The sequence below is a fragment of the Leptidea sinapis genome, chromosome 16 (genome assembly GCF_905404315.1).
Source record: "Leptidea sinapis chromosome 16, ilLepSina1.1, whole genome shotgun sequence".
NCBI lineage: Eukaryota > Metazoa > Arthropoda > Insecta > Lepidoptera > Pieridae > Leptidea > Leptidea sinapis.
In genome coordinates this window covers 511,429-528,708 of record NC_066280.1, presented here as the reverse complement: position 1 = coordinate 528,708, position 17,280 = coordinate 511,429, and the positions used below count along the sequence as shown (strand labels likewise).

The following is a 17,280-nucleotide window of genomic DNA, read 5'->3' as shown; positions in this document are numbered from 1 at the left end:
TATGGGTATATTTGACGACCTGTATAGCCGAGTAGTTAGCGATCCTACCTACTAAGCTAGAAGTCCCGGGTTCGAATCCCGGTAGGTGCAAGCATCTATATGATGAATATGGATGTTTGTTTCCGAGTCATGGATGTTTATATGTATTTATGTATGTTTATATGAATTTGTGTATGTTCAAGTAAGTAAATTGTATTAAATATATCGTTGCTTTGCATCCCATAACACAGGCTATATATGCCTAATTTGAGTAAAAAGCGTGTCAATATTATGAGTATCATAGTTAAATAATACCAAAGACGATCCAGTTCAATTCATTTCAATTCACTTTTCTTTATATATTACTAGCTGACTCGACAGACGTTGTTCTGTAGATAATAAAAAAAATACTGTTTTATAGGAATTTGCCAATAATATTTCAAAACATCAAGAATTATTTCGTAAAATGCTCCCTGTTGTTATAATGAAATTGTTTCACAGCGGAACTGTCAAACCGTGCGTCATTAAATTCTCTCATAGAAAATATGTCCGTACAAAATAAATATTAAAAATAAAAATAATTATAGGTCCCAAATCGGAATAAAAACTATCCTAACTCTCAAGTTGCACTAAACTGCACTCCATGAAGTAATCCCCATTAAAATCCGTTCATTAGTTTAGGAGTCCATCGCGGACAAGCAACGTGTATCGTAATTAATATATATTACAAAGATAATAAATGAGACAGTGATAAACAGTACTGTACAGTACAAATATATATTTTTGGTTTTATTAGAAACTTGATATTGTCCACTACATTGGTAAATAATAATATAATAATATTGACGCACTTTTTACACAAATTGTCTTGCCCCAAATTAGGCATATCATAGTCTGTGTTTATGGGTTGCAAAACAACGATATAATTTTATTTTATTTATTTATTATATACAGACACTTTATCACATAATATTACATTATATTTGGTCCCTACACTAGGCCTAGCCTGTCCCTTAGGCAACCAAATTACATCCTAAGGTTAACAATATGAACCGAAAGGTCAAAAAGTGCACTCTGTATATGTGTGTGTATACACGTGTGTGTCTCTGGGTGTGTGTGTATGTGTGTGTGTGTGTGTGTGTGTGTGTGTGTGAGGGTGGGTGTGAGTGAGTGTGAGTATCTGATTAATCATGTTACAAAGTATTAACATTATATGAATGCTAAGCTATCACTTTAAGAATAGCTTCCATGTCTGCATAAGTGAGTGTGTGTAACCATCTCTGTATTTTAAATTTGACCTGATGGACCGAGCAATTTTTAATAGAACATTTTAAATTTACCTTGTTGTATATATATGTATGTGAGAATGGGCTAAATCTACTTGCAAATGTTGTATTTATTATTGGTGTTGGAATCTTGTACGAACGGCTATCTAGTAGGTTTTTATAATTAGGCAAATTCAAGACCTCCTTATGCCTCCTTGTCATAACACGCAAGATAAATATACCTCGGACAGAAAGAAGTTCTAAGTCTTTATATAGTTTATAGTTTATATCTAATAGGTTTTTTAAAAATCACTTTTAGGACAGCTCTCTATGCTCTTTCTAAGAGTATCATGTGTGAAGTAGCCGCCCCTCCCCATACGGTGATACAATAAGATAATACAGATTGACCGATTGCAAAATAGATGGTTTTTAGCAGATTTAAAGATGCCGAAGCGCGTAAGTTCTTAAAAATATAGATCAGCTTGCGGACTCTTTTCGCTGTTGTATTAAGATGTTGCTTAAAGTTTAAGTTTTCGTCCATGACGACTCCTAAGTATTTTATATGAGTAGTTCTACTTATACTATTGCAAGAGCAAGGGCCAGATAGAGCAACAGGACATGTGTGGACTTTAATATCAAAAATGTGGGAAGGGGATGAAGTTTTCGTTTTATGGAAACAGATGTACTGTGTTTTAGTGAGATTTAAGGTGAGAAGATTATTTTGTAGCCAAGTTGCAATATTCCTCATTCGTTGTTCCGCTGTGTGTAGTGCAGTATCCCAGTTTTTCCCGTAAAATAAAAGAGCTGTATCATCGGCATAACAGATGACGTCAGAGCTGGATACTTTAGTTTTGATGTCATTTATATACAAAAGGAATAACGTGGGGCCTAATATACTTCCTTGGGGGACGCCAAAATCTATTGTACTTGGATTGCTTTTCTTATGATCCACTATAACACACTGAGTTCGGCACATTAAATAGCTTTTGAACCATTTCAGGCAATTACCTCGAATACCTAGGAGCTCAAGTTTTCGTAAAAGTATAGGAATACAGACTGTATCAAAAGCCTTCGCGAGGTCTAAAAATAATACCGATACATGCTTGCTGCTTATCTAGTTTGGAAGAAATAATTTTTATTACTAAGTCTACAGCGTTTTCCGTTGATTTTTTAGTGCGAAACCCGAATTGTCTGTCAGATATTATTTTATGTGCGTCAAGAAAACTTGTCAATCGCTTGTGTACTAGTTTTTCCAAAATTTTTGAGAATGATCCTAATAAAGAAATCGGTCTATAGTTCGTAGGATTCAATTTGTTACCCGACTTATGAATAGGAACAATTGCAGCCATTTTCCAGGCAGTAGGAAAAATGCCTTGAGATAAACTTAGATTACATATGCTCGTCAGGGGGGGAGTAATATATTTTTTGCTAATATTCAAAAGGCGGTTTGATATTCCATCCAGTCCAGGAGCACTGTCAAGATTAGAGTTACTTATCAAGGATTCGATTTCTCGTTCATCAGTGGGTCCTAAGAAAAATGATTGCGCTGGAGTATTTTCGAGTATTATTTTACTAGCGAGTGAAACTTCTGTTTCATTGCATGCTGTGAGTATCTTGTTTGCAAGAGTTTTACCTATGCCTGCAACATATTTATTGGAATAATCCAGAGATTCCGTTACAGTATCTTTAATATTGGTGAGTTCTAGTGGTACTTGATTTATTTTCTTGGTGTGAGAAATTGTTCTTATACTCTTCCAGAGCTTTTTAGGGTCGTGTTTGTTTTTTTCCAATTCAAATGACTCATGTTTGTGTTTTAGTTTTCGCAAAAGATCATAGTAAAAATTTCGGTAACGTGTGTAAATGAGTCTGACCGTGTTATTGTTGGGATTATTACGTAAGGGTAAATGTAAGCGATCTTTGTGCCTAGCACACCTAATTAGACCAGGCGTCATCCAAGGCTTGAAAGTAATTCTGGATCGACTTATTCGTTTCTCTTCTAAATGTTTGCTTATAATGTTTGTTAGAATAGTATTAAAAACAGATACTGCTTTGTTTATGCTATTGTAGACTTCTGTCCAGTCAGCCTGTCTTAATTCTTCTACAATGCGCTCTAGATTATAATTCTTTGTGAGTCTGCAAGTTTAATGTTGTTTGGTATCTTTAGTTACTATTCCGGCAATTACAATATCATGATCTGTAATATCTGATTTGTAAATAACTGACTCCAAGTGGTACTTAGAAGTTACGTGAATGTGATCTAGGCACGAATTAATTCGTGTAGGTTTATTTACGATAGGCTGAAGGTTTAGCTCTGCTAACAAACACAGATATTTCGCGCAAGTAGCCATTTGACTATCATCATTAGAGCAAATATTAATATTAATATCCCCAGCAACAATTACACAACGAGCATCTTTAATATCTTGGATTACTGTAGCTAGAGAATCTAGAAAAGGCGATGTATTTATAAATGACGGCGATCGATATAGGGCTAGTACGACAAGTTGATTTTTTAAAGTAATTTTTAAGCAATTTGCATCTTCAAAAACGGGCTCATCAACTTGCGGTGACCAACGTTCATTTACATAAGCAACTACGCCTCCTGCTCTATTTATGTATTTATTAGTTCTAAAAAATTGTATCCCTCTATTTGTGGTATGGTAGAGTCCTCATGTATCCAGTATTCGGTCAATACTATAACGTCAAAGAGCATACTAAATCTAGACAGGGTCACCAAAAAGTTATCAAAATTACGTTGGATACTTCTGATATTAAAGGTCAGAATTTTAATATCAAATTTAGTGTTAACAAGAGTTCTACAACAGTCAGGACTATGTGCAATATGGCAAAAGTCGTCGGGCGTATCGAGTTCTCTATCAATCATAAGATTTGGAAAAATATCCATACTGAACGTTTGCCAAGATAGTCCAGACGTAGTATAATATATAATATGTAATTTACTTAAATTAAGTAGTTCGGTTAAGTATTTATGAGAGATATAACAGGTGAAGTGAATATTTAAATGTGATAAAACAGTTGGTGTTTGGAAGGTAGCGTGAGTGTTTTGTGTTGTGTTATATGTTGTGGGTGTGTTTCGTGTATAGTTTGTATTGAAAAAGTAATTAACAAAATAAAAAGCCAAAAATAAACTATGCAAATCAAAAGTACATAAAGAGATCACGAAGAACTTATTCAATGATGTCAGGGAAATACACTGCTTACTGTGTAGTTTGTTGCTGTTGGTCTGGAAGCAAATTCTGAGAACCGAGAACGCGATCAAAATCTTCGAATTTTTTAATATTAATGACTTCGGAGCCTTTGCCATTACCTTCAAACTTCTTAACCAAAATAGAGCCTCCTTTTGTCCAACAATATTTAAATCCAGCATCATTAAAGCGTTTTCTGCATTCACGAAATAAGATTCGGTTGGCTTTTGTCAATCGCTCATTCACATATATATTTTTGGGTGAACTAGTAACACCAACATCCGCGGTCGATAATCGTCTTGACTTAGCTGATTTATAGAATTGGTCACGGGTTTCACGGCGTAGAAATCGCACCACCAACGGCCTGGGTGGTTTGCTGGAGGTGGGAACTCGGGGCCCTGCTCGAACGACATGATCGAGATCGATATCCGTCAGCTTAGATCCTACTAATGCAGCCATAGTCAGGAGCAAATGAGGCGGGTTTTCATTGGGCGATTCAGGTATCCCACAAATTCCTAGTTCATTTGCCATCATTGTTTGGTATAAGGAATTTATTTGCCCTTGGAGTACTTCATTTTGCATACAAGTCCTCAACCTTAGTTGCTTTTTCTTCTGCTACCTAAAGACGTTTCTAATTTTTAACAATAGTGCTAGCCAATTCTTCGACTTTATTTTCACAGCGTCTCAGTGCCAATATAGCCACATCAAACTCATTTTTCATTGCACCAATATCAGCCCTAAGCAGACGGATTTCATCTGTCAACAACGTTAAGGGTGACGGTGGTTCTTGCAATTGGTTCACTGAAGTGGGGTTAGTCACTTTAGGTTTCCTGATCGTAACGTTTTCATCTCTTTGAGCTGGTGTCGCACTATTATCTGCGCCCTTTTTAGACACAGACGAGCAATCTGGGCATACCCAGGTATTTTTCGAATCGGTGTGTATACTTGTGATATTTACACAAGTAAGATGAAATCGTTTTACACATTTTGATTCAGAGCAACTTATGTATCTCTTATCACTAATAGTATTTGTACAAACAGCACAACGAATATTTTGTTTCGAATTCATATTATAAAAGAACCTTTACCAATAGATCCGCTACAATTGCGATTAATACAATATACTTACTTAAACATACATAAATACTTACTTAAACATACATCCATGACTCGGACACAAACATCCATATTCATCATATAAATGCTTGCACCTACCGGGATTCGAACCCGGGACCTCCAGCTTAGTAGGTAGGATCGCTAACCACTCGGCTATACAGGTCGTCGTAAATGTTAAGAGATTTTCTGTGCTCATAAAGTTAATATGCCTATCAAATTATTGTGTACTTAAAAATATTGTGTTGAATTATTGCCTCTCGTACTAAGTATAAGATTGATTTTAAAAGGGTAAAGAGTTGAAAAATTTCAGGTTACATCTTTTAAAGTAGTGTCCAATTTAATTTAATGGTTCATGAATATTACAAGTTATAATAACCTTAGATTATCTATACGTTATAATACCTACTCTAGAAAACCCTTCAGACCGAAACACAGTAATGTTTACACATTACTGGTAGGTTATACATCTAGGTGTACTATGTCAGCTGGAAAACGTCGAAAAAAATAGATTGTAGAACTAACCACTATTTTGAGCAATTAACGCACACTAACACAAAATGTCATATTAATCGCGAGTGTAAGACGTAGCTTGTCACGCACACTAAACTTATATTCCTGGCCTATTTTTATCGGTTGTTTAATAGCAAGAGACTCTATTTCGACGTTCAGATTATCTATGGTTATAAAACATACAAATAAAAGTAATAATATATATTTTAATTTATAAATTCAACAATAAAGTACTCTACCTTAATAGTGTGTTTAAGCCCTGAAAAACAAAATATTTTTCACAAAAGAACGAGAAGTTAATTAATCTTGACTCACTCACTTCTGTCGGTTTCGTTAAAATTGCACTTCGAAATATTAAGGTTTTCAGCAAAATTTTCCACAATAAGTATTGTTGAGAGCCTTTTCCATTTAAAAGTTAATTTTCTGTTTAAATTTGCGTTCGCAGAAAACTTACTCCATATAATTGGCTTTTATTTTCAGTTCACTCTGTAACCATAACAATTACGGCAATTTTTTTGTTTTTAATTTGGGAATCTATAAATAAGAATTGATTTCAATATGGTAATAAATTTTCCTAAAAGCGACCTAGCGGGTTATTTCATGCTTAACCACAATTAGATAAATTTAAAATATACAAAAATGAATCTATCTAGGTTCAATAATAATTAACTTTTTTAAGCATTCATTACACACAAATTACTTGTTGTAGAACATTAAAAAAAACTTGATATTATACTAACATTATTTATACGCCTAGATAGAGCATGACAGCTGTGAAACGTCAAAAAAAAATGAGTTTAAAACAAACCTCTTTTTTAAAATCCTAGACACTAAGACAAAGTGTCATACAAATTGCGAGTATAAGACGTATCTTGTTACGCACACTTTTTTTTATGAAAATAAGCGACGAGACGAGCAGGACGCTGATAGCTTTAGCTGATATTAATTGATACGCCCTACCCATTACAATGCAGTACCGCTCAGGATTCTTAATAAACCCAAAAATTCTTAGCGGTACTACAACTGCGCTCGTCACCTTGAGTCGTAAGATGTTAAGTCTTATTTGCCCAGTAATTTCACTAGCTTCGGCGCCCTCCAGTGTGAAACACAGTAATGTTTACACATTACTGCTTCATGGCAGAAATAGGCGCCGTTGCGGTGACCATAATCTAGCCGGCTTCCTGTGTAAAGTATTATTCCTGGCCTGTTTTTAACTGTTGTCTTATTAATTATCACAGTTATTATACTGTATTTTAAAGAAAAATAGAACGAGCCGGCTGAACAATAAGATATCATAAGAAATATTTGAAATTTTAAAATGTTAACAAAAAACTTGAAATGAGATTCCGCGAAATCGTATTAAATATTCTGCTGGTCTGTGAATACTTTACTTTGCAATTGTAGTTTAAACATAGATTTGAACATAGGCAAGATAGACAGTTACTCGTGTAACCGTTAAATTTTTGTAGAGACAGCGCAATTTGTAACAGCTTTTTATAAGACTGCACTATATGAAAGACTATTTCATTGAAAATTTGTATATTTTATGTCAGGCCTTAAAAGCAACGATAAAAAAAATACACAATTATCCAAAGCTTATTTTTAAGGTTTATAATAAAAAGTATCAAGGTCTTACTTTTTTATATAATTAATAAGCAAACACGATATAGTAGAGTGCTCATAAACGAAACAAATTAAAACTCATAAAGTAACTTTAGCTCGGAGCTGGCTCGTTGTGGAGACCAGTTTCCGAACAATTATCCAACAACTTTACCAACGTACGATGTACGCGAAACTATAATATTACTATGCAAACCAATTAATAACTTACTTGTTCATAACACTGCCTCGGAGGACGTGAATACTAACTGGAATCAAATGCTTTTAGGAGCCCTTGTTCGAGAGATATTGGTATTAATAGCAGGGAGCTAGTTCACTAAATTCATGTTTTCTAGATATTTCTAATCTTAGTTCATTTTTTTTATGAAAATAAGGGACGAGACGAGCAGGACGTTCAGCTGATGGTAATTGATACGCTTTGCCCATTACAATGCAGTGCCGCTCAGGATTCTTGAAAAACCCAAAAATTCTGAGCGGCACTATAATTACACTCGTCACCTTGAGACACAAGATGTTCAGACTCATTTGCCCAGTAATTTCACTAGCTACGGCGCCCTTCAGACTTAAACACAGTAATATTTACACATTACTGCTACACGGCATAAATAGGCGCCGTTGTGGTACCCATTATCTAGTCGGCATCCTGTGCAACGGAGCCTCCCACTGGTAATATTTCTTAGAATGTTATACGAATCCCTAATAAACTGCCTATTAAAAAATTTGGCCTAACAATGAAATAATTCAGCACATAAGTGACAATGACGTAATAAACAAATTATTCCGAAGGTCACTTTGCCAGACGTGCGAGAGACGACCATTTAACATGAGCCCCCGTCGCTGTGCGTGTCAGTATCAATTCACCGCGGTCGGTAGAACAACCGAGTCCAAGTAATTTTGGTTGCTATGAGTCATTTAATGGCGCCTGGACTTTCCTGTTACATTTTGAAATTGTTTAATGATTGCCGACGCGTTTGTGTTAAGTGTGCAGTTCTCGACTGTTGAACGCTCCACCGCGTGCGCTGTTGTTGTAATTTTAGTATTATTGGCATCTTTGCTGACCCAGCAAACGATGTATTACCATATAAAGTAATAAAAAAAATTCAATATTGAAAATTTTTGGGGCATACAAAATAGATTACGAAATAATCATTAAATTCAATTGCCATCTCTATTGCGAATCTGTGGATGGAAAAGCATAATATTAAAATCGCGATATAAAAATATTTTTAGATCGTAGAAGGGCGAAATTGTATGAATTTACAATGCTGGATCATAATAAAATAAAAATAAAATGATTTTTCAAAAAATATTTAGGTGCATGAAAAATAGATGTTGGCCGATTCTCAGACCTACACAATATACACACAAATTTTCAAACAAATGGTGTAGCCGTTTCGGAGGAGTTTGTTACCAAACACTGGGACATGAGAATTTTATATATTAGATTAAGTTAAAAGACCAAGAAAGCGAATCAACTAATAAGCGGCAAATTCAGAGACAGGACACCAGACGTTTACAGATCGCAGCTAGCAAGGAATAGTTTCTGGAAATTTCGTAAAAATGCTTACAAATGTATATTCAATTTAAACACGCAAGATATATTTTTATCTACACTTAAAATTTCTGCAGTTGGATTCTTTGACAAGTGCGGCTAATTTTCCATCTGGTTCTATTATATTGTACTAAGTCTTATAGTAAATAGTACTTTTGTGTTGGTGAGATTCCTGAAGAAAGCAGGGATTTGTATCAATTTAGCCCTCTTTATAATATATTTTTAAGTATAACCTCTTAAAATTTTACTTATTTTTCGATCATCTGATTGAACCCAAGAAATTACTAGCGATATATCTATACTTATATTATAAATGATAATGTTTGTGAGATTTTAGGGAGTAATCCCTGAGATATGTTGAACCAATTCAGAAAATTATTTTACAAAGAAAGTTACCAGTAAAGGAGCCTCCTTTGCACAGGATACCGGCTAGATTATGAGTACCACAACGGCGCCTATTTCTGCCGCGAAGCAGTAATGTGTTTCAGTTTGAAGGGCGCCGTAGCTAGTGAAATTACTGGGAAAACGAGACTTAACATCCTATGTCTCAAGGTGACAAGCGCAATTGTAGTGCTGCTTAGAATTTGGACCGAGAATCCTGAGCGGCACTGCATTGTAATGGGCAGGGTGTATCAATTGCCATCAGCTGAACGTCCTTTTCGCCTCCTCGCTTATTTTCATAAAAAAAAACATTATTTGTGAGTGTGAGGCTATTAACCCGACAAGTGAAAATACTTTTTTGTGATAGTCGGACTTGCAAAGTAGGTCAGAGAAAAAATGATAGAACGAAAACTTATCTTACGAACGCTTTATCAACGACGAGAGACATATTATGAATGTTTTGTATGAATGCCTGTTACCATCATATAATACAAACTTATAAGGTAACTATGGTTAATGCAGATGAAGTCGCTGGTGACTGCTAGTAACATACAAATAAAATTTGAAAACAAAATTTTATGAACGATGCGGGACGCGAACCCACGACCTCTGGCTTTGCCAACTGAGCTAACCGTTCGAGTGACGTATCGTCATAGAATCTTGTACGCTTTGTTGTGGTTTCATCTACAGGTCTACTTTGTAGCTAATAACCTGCTCAACCCCGGATTGCAAGAGCGACATATCAAGTCAATTTCCTAATATGCAAATGTTGTAAAGTGATAACCCTCACTTCTTGAATTAATAACACAAATAAAATTTTAAAACAACCTGCGAGTTGAACAAATCATACAAAATTTATCACCGATACGTCACTCGAACGGTTGGCTCAGTTTGAAGAGCGCTCGCACGGAACGCGAGAAGTCGCGGGTTCGAGTCCCGCATCTTTCATTAATTTAGTTTTCAAATTTTATTTGTGTAGAAAGATTAGGTATTTTGTCAGAATAAAGGCGTATTTATTTATATTTTATTATTCTTGTATTTAATGAGAACACCCTGTATTCACAATTGTTCCTCTGTTCATAATTAACTAATTAACATCGGGAATGCTAATTAACTCATCACCCATCGTCGAGTTGACTCACTTCCACCTTCACTTATCTATAAGTGGTTGTTTAAGTATTTATTATAGAATGCTTACAATAATTATTTACAATTACTTTTAAACATTGTTTTACATTAGGTACGGGTATTATTTTAATGGAATAAGTGGCTTCGGGTCTGGTTCGTGATGATAAGTAATACCTACTAACATTATAAATGTGCTGCTGAACCAATTTTGATGAAATTTGTTACAGCTACTAGAGCTTTTATCCTGGAAAAATCCAAGGTTCCCGTGGGACTTGTGAAAAAGTGAAACCCACGTCGATGAGTTATAACTGTACCAATAGTAGGTTTGATTTGCCATAGCAATCTTACTTTAAATAAGATTCATATAATATGTTGGGAACGGGAGCGAAAACGGGAATCGAAACTGGAATAGGACATGAGATAATCTTCAATTCCAAACTTGCTTATTATTTTTATAAACCCACCACCTTATCGATATTTTCACAGCTGTCATACGGCCGTTTTCAATAACGTATCTCTAGTTACGGATACATTGCTGTCACCGTTTAATGACAAGATCTTATCTATCCATAGTATTGTCCAATATAGTTATAGTCCAATGCTTTATGTCGATAGCTTATTGAAATTTAAGTAAGCGAAAAATGATAGATTTGTCTTACCTCTAGTAAGTTAATCTAAAGATAGATTATTGAAAACGGCCGATAGTAAGTACTAGTCTAGATAAGACGTATAAATGATCTATATTATATACAAGCGATATTTATTATATATATGAGAGGTATGTAATACAAATTAATTAAACGTTCCTTTACTTTAAAATCCTATCGCACTGACATGCCACTATGACTATCCTACTAATATTATAAATGTGAAAGTTTGTATGTCTGGATGTATGTTTGAAAGTCTTTAACGGAAAATCTACTGAATAGATTTTGATGAAACTTTACACTAATATAGCTTACCAGAATAACACATAGGCTATAATTTATAAAACATACTATAATTTAGAATACAACTAGCGCCATCTCTTTTCAACTAGCAAGCAAAAGATCAATACAATTTATATGTCAAAACAACGTTTGCCGGGTCAGCTATTGCTATATATTTTTGCAATTCTATGCGTTGTCGAACGAATATAAAATTATTGACATAAGTAATGCCTCAGTCTTGAAAGGTGAGTATAAATAATATGTAATTAATAGCTGGAACACTTGTACAACCAAAACATTAGTCCAATTCATTTGTAATACTTTTCCCCGTCAAATTATGTTTAATAGAGTTGCCATAAAATTTCCGTTTCCCTCGACGAGGGCGGCGGAGACATTTTCATAAGAATTTATGTAAAATGCCTCAATCAATAACATGGCGACGCTAAGTTGCCAGCAAACAAAATGAAAATGAGACTTCTCTTATTACGAACAATACTTTTTGTGTCGTAAATAACGATTTTATTGATGCTGTAGGCTTTAATAGGAGGGCTAAATATTACTTGTCTTGGTTGTGTTGCTGATTGGGCCTCACTTAGGGATTGTCTGTTAATTGCGTCAGGCTCTAAAGAGAGGCATAAATATAATAATTTGAAATATCACAAAGAATGAGGGAAGGGTTTTGTCAGATAACACGTGTATTTATTTACGGCCGTTCCCAATATACTATCTACAGATAGAGGTAAATTACTACCTTCAACTGTCAGTAATTAGCTGTCAATAATCTAAAGCTATCCCAATTTACCCGATAAGTCATTCTTATCGCCTTATATTGGGACGCGTGAATTGCAATTTTTATACAAACTTAATTATCGCTGGTAAGCTATACGTCGTCCCATTGACAGACAGTTTGTTCGGATAAGGTGAGTTATCGTCGACGAGTTTATTGGGACAGAAAATTCAACGATAGTTACGAGTTTTATCTCAAGTAAGAGATAGACTGAATATTAGGAACGGCCGTTATTCGTTGAGCGCGCGCTCAGTCAAACCATCATGAAACGGACTACTAGAGATTCGTTGAGCGATTTGAGCGAGCAACATCGATTTTTTTTAACCGTTTAACTGGATGTTCAAGCAAATAGTGTTTTTAAGAATACTTATAATAATATTGTTTTTTTTTTTTCGTAATAAATATAATATGATATTATAAATAAAATCTCACCTCGTCTCTGCAGGAGAAGAGTGAAACTTAGAAATAACTTTTCTGAGATTAGCATACTCACAAAAACAGAATCAACCCTAAAAACTATGTTTTATATCTCGATTACTGAAGTACAGCCTATCCTTAAATTAAATTTTAGTGTAAATTAATACGTGTATGTACTATTTAAAAAAAATATTTAATTTACAGACAACGGCACACTTACTTATTACATTAATATAATATTATCTGAATATTTGTTTGTTACGCTTGTGTTCAAAACGAAATTACACATTACAAAAAAGAAATAGGACATCTTGAAATTTTAAAAGCAGGAACTTCGATGCAGAACAAACTAAATTTTAAACCTGGAATCAGTTGAAGAGAGGAGATAAATAGGTTACATCACGATTGGCACAGCTATTTGTGAGCTGTGGTAATTAAGTGCTGAGAAGTTTGAGTGGAGCGTATCAGTATAAAGACCTTCAGGAACTAGTCACACTTGAACATGGACCTGTTATGTTTTTAAAGTGATAAACCTCACTTCTAGGATTAATACACAAATAAAATTTGAAAACAAAATTTTATGAACAAATCTAACAGATTAGATATGGATTAGATAGACGTCTTAGATATCTTTCATCAAATTTTGTTCACAAATTTTATTTGAGCTATATTACTTACAAACGCCGCATTTGAATATCAAAAATTTGAAATATAGGATTATTCTATTATATTATATCGTGTCAAATCGCTATAATTTCATAACTTGGCCATAGTCTTTACCAAACTCTTATAATTGGGCACGCGCACCTAGTTTACGACGCTAGACATTGAGATAGACAGTTTACGATCGAGATATCTATCGATTCGACACAGATTTCTAGATGACTATACGAAACATATGCATGTTGCGCTATCGACACTTGACTGTACAGTTATATCCATATGCGACGCAACGATTAATATTTGTGGGAGATTTAATAGTAGGTGATTAAATAATTTTAATCAGACTTCAAGGAGTAGTCAAATCAAATCCTTTATTAATAACACCATTGTTACAAGTCAAAAAATATGTATCTAAATAAAAAAATCTAATTATCATTTTAGATAGGTAGGGTAGTAACTAACTCACAATAATACAATATTAAGTATATAATTGTTATAAAAAAAAAAAAAATACGTATTGTAAAATTAGTGTTCCTATGTAAGTATTACCTAGCCAAATACAGAAGAATTATTTTAATGGGACATGGGTAAGTTTTTAACCGTATGTAAACCGAGTTTTTTAAGTCTTGCCAATTCTTAAAATATCTGATTTTTTAATATAATACCATGATTTGATATAGGCTTGAAATTGTTTGATTTATGATATAGATTTTTTATTTGTATTTTCTAGAAAAAGTTCTAGCTTGGCAATAATTTACTATCCGAAATTTAAACTAAAACTAAAAAGGAAAGTCTTCTAAGACTACATTGCTGTAAGTCCATTGAATTAATATTTGCTTATATTGTGACCTGACCGTGTATAATATTTCATTTCATTTTCAATTATTTCAAATTCAAATTCAAATATTTTTATTCAAAATAGGATTTATAATCACTTATTGAACGTCAAAATCTACCACCCATTCAAAAGAGACTGCCTCAGACCTGAGAAGAATGGGCGCAAGAAACTCAGCGGGCTTTTTTTTATATAAAATTTCATTTCAATTATTTATTATTAATTATAATTACATACATTGTCCTTGATGCCTTATACTTAAAGTGTCAATCTCAAAAATAGAAACAAAGAGGCACCTTTAATGTATTAAATTCCTCTGGATGGCTGTCTAGGAACTCCTATGCAGAGCCAACCAGTAATTACCGTCTGCTATGTAATATTATTTAATGTTAATAATTAATGTAAATAGTACTATTTATTTTTTAAATATCAGGTATATTATTATTATATCTTATAATAGATAAAGCAAATAGTTATAAATAAATATACTTAATGAAATATATATATTAAGTTATATTAATTTTTAATTGATAGTATGCTCGGTTTCATCATAGCTTAATATATTTTATAATACGATATAACTAAGTTCCAACCACATTGGACTGCGTCCGTCAACCTTAAGCTTAAAGATTGATACTTTAGTTACACTAGCAAAGAGTATCTAGAACATTCGCAAACCTAAAGAGTGACGTATTTGTCCTCGCACCTCGATTTACCCTCGCCCAGATCTTTTCCAAACACGCCCTTAATATGATGACACATTTCCATTAATGCGTTGTGATCTCATTTTATGGATGTCTTTTGGGCCATTACATCGAGCAACCAAAGTACTTTTGGAGGCTATTTCAATGCTATTAAATGGCCATTATGACCCATTACCTCGGACGTGATTTTAAGATTAATCAAAGGATATATGGGCTTTTTCTGGGGTCTGTAAATACGATGAGTATCCTGTAAATATCTTTTATTATGAGGTCAACTTTTAGCCTTGGAGAGTAATGTGTTTCATTGGATAAGTTTAACTTAAAATAGATTTGCTGAAAGCCACATGGGTTAGATAAGGGCTTACGATATTTATCAAAGCGACATTTTCTGATTAGGGCTTTAATTAATCGGATTTAGATTAATTTATATATATATGGGTGTATAACTTATTTTATGATTTATATAATATTATATTCATGCAAAGATTTTGCCCGCATAAAGTATAAATTGATTATTATTAAAAATATTCAATAACTAATTATTATGTTAGTTATTATACTAAAGGCATCTATTTAAAGATCAAATAAATAAACACTAACATTATTTTTAAAATTATATATGTATATTTAGGAACCCACTACCCACCAAAAAAACACATGTACTTTTAACTAATAGACATAGTTTTATACTTAGATTACCCTTGGATGTTTTGCCCCCATCTAAAGTTCTGAACGCGCCTGAAGACATTTTAACTACGAGAATCATTTATGATTGCTTTGTGAAATGTTGATAAAATAAACTTTTTCGGCAAGTTTATCTATTTATAGATCAAATATTTAATTAGTGTTATTTAAAAAAATGCACACTATTAATTAATGTACATTTTTTTTAAACTTATTTTTGGTATTTTTAAGAACCCACTACCCACCAAAAAAATATCGCATGTGTACGTTATACTCATAGCTCTAGTTTTACACTTAAATAACCCCCGCGCCCGTGGATGTTTTGCCCCTATCTAAAGTTCTGAGTGCGCCTGAAGACATTTTAACTACAAGAAACATTTATGATTGCTTCGTGAAATGTTAATGAAATAAACTCTTTCGGCAAGTTTATTGAAAAGGTTTTTCTATGGGAAAGATTTTAACCTAATTTAAAAATATCACCGGAGCAAAATAAGCCTTAACTCAAACGTTATTTGCTAAACCGCTCTGAGAAACATTTCATGATTTTATTTTAATTCTAAAGATGTTAAGTGGAGGCTAGCATTTAATGGACCCTTGAGAGAAGCTCACAAAGTTCAAATAAAATGTATTTTAAAATGAGTTTTACACTACACGACACCAACATTGAGAAAATAAATTATAATTTTATCGTCCTGTGTAAAATATCGCATCGTGAATAGTCTTGTTTTTCACATCGGTCACAATTTTTTTTTAACTAAAAATGGTACGTTTTTTGCGTTAACTTTCTCATAAATAGGTTTAAAAAGGTGAAATTGTTCAAAGCTAACAATAGTTCTTCACGATATTTCAGTGTCTCACTAGAACACGTTCTTTTTCAACGAACAAGTTTCAAAAGCATTTTTTCGGAGTTGATTCCATTTTTCTGTTCCCGTTTCTTGGGATCTATATTATTAACGGCGAGGGGCACTTTTCGCAGGCCTACCGATAGTTACTTAAAAAAAATCTATTTAAAATAATTATGTAAATAAAAAGCAACAAAATCTTATGTTAGTTTACCTAATGTAATCAAGAAAAACCCTACTGTAGTTTACAGAACAACCTATTGAATATTAAATCACCCGGAGTATTAAATTAAATCTTTATTTAGTTATTTTATACTTTTCAGTTTTTGAAGTCAGTTTTTTAAAAGTACTTTTTTTTACTTTTATTATTTTACTCCCCATTTTTATTGGTTTAATATTTACCGACATGGAACACCTGCTGAGAGTCTAAGTCGATCAGCTTTTTTATAATAAAGTCTATTATTATGTTGCCCATGGTCAGTATGATAAACAGACAGACATGTAGGTCGTGCAGAGTCCATCGTCTAGACTTTGTAACATGTTTCATAAAACTTCTCACACGAACAATGACGCCATTGTTTTCAAAGTCATAAACATCAGTTAGATGCTCGGTGATTCACACCTCTACTCTTGGTTATATTCCACACTATGATAAAAGGTAA

At 33.4% G+C, this 17,280-nt stretch overlaps 1 protein-coding gene across 1 annotated transcript in view; it reads right to left on the bottom strand.

Moving 5' to 3' along the window:
* The window catches only part of LOC126968620 (titin homolog), a 136,129-nt gene that overhangs the window by 102,684 nt on the left and 16,165 nt on the right, over window positions 1-17,280 (bottom strand). The window lies entirely within an intron of this gene.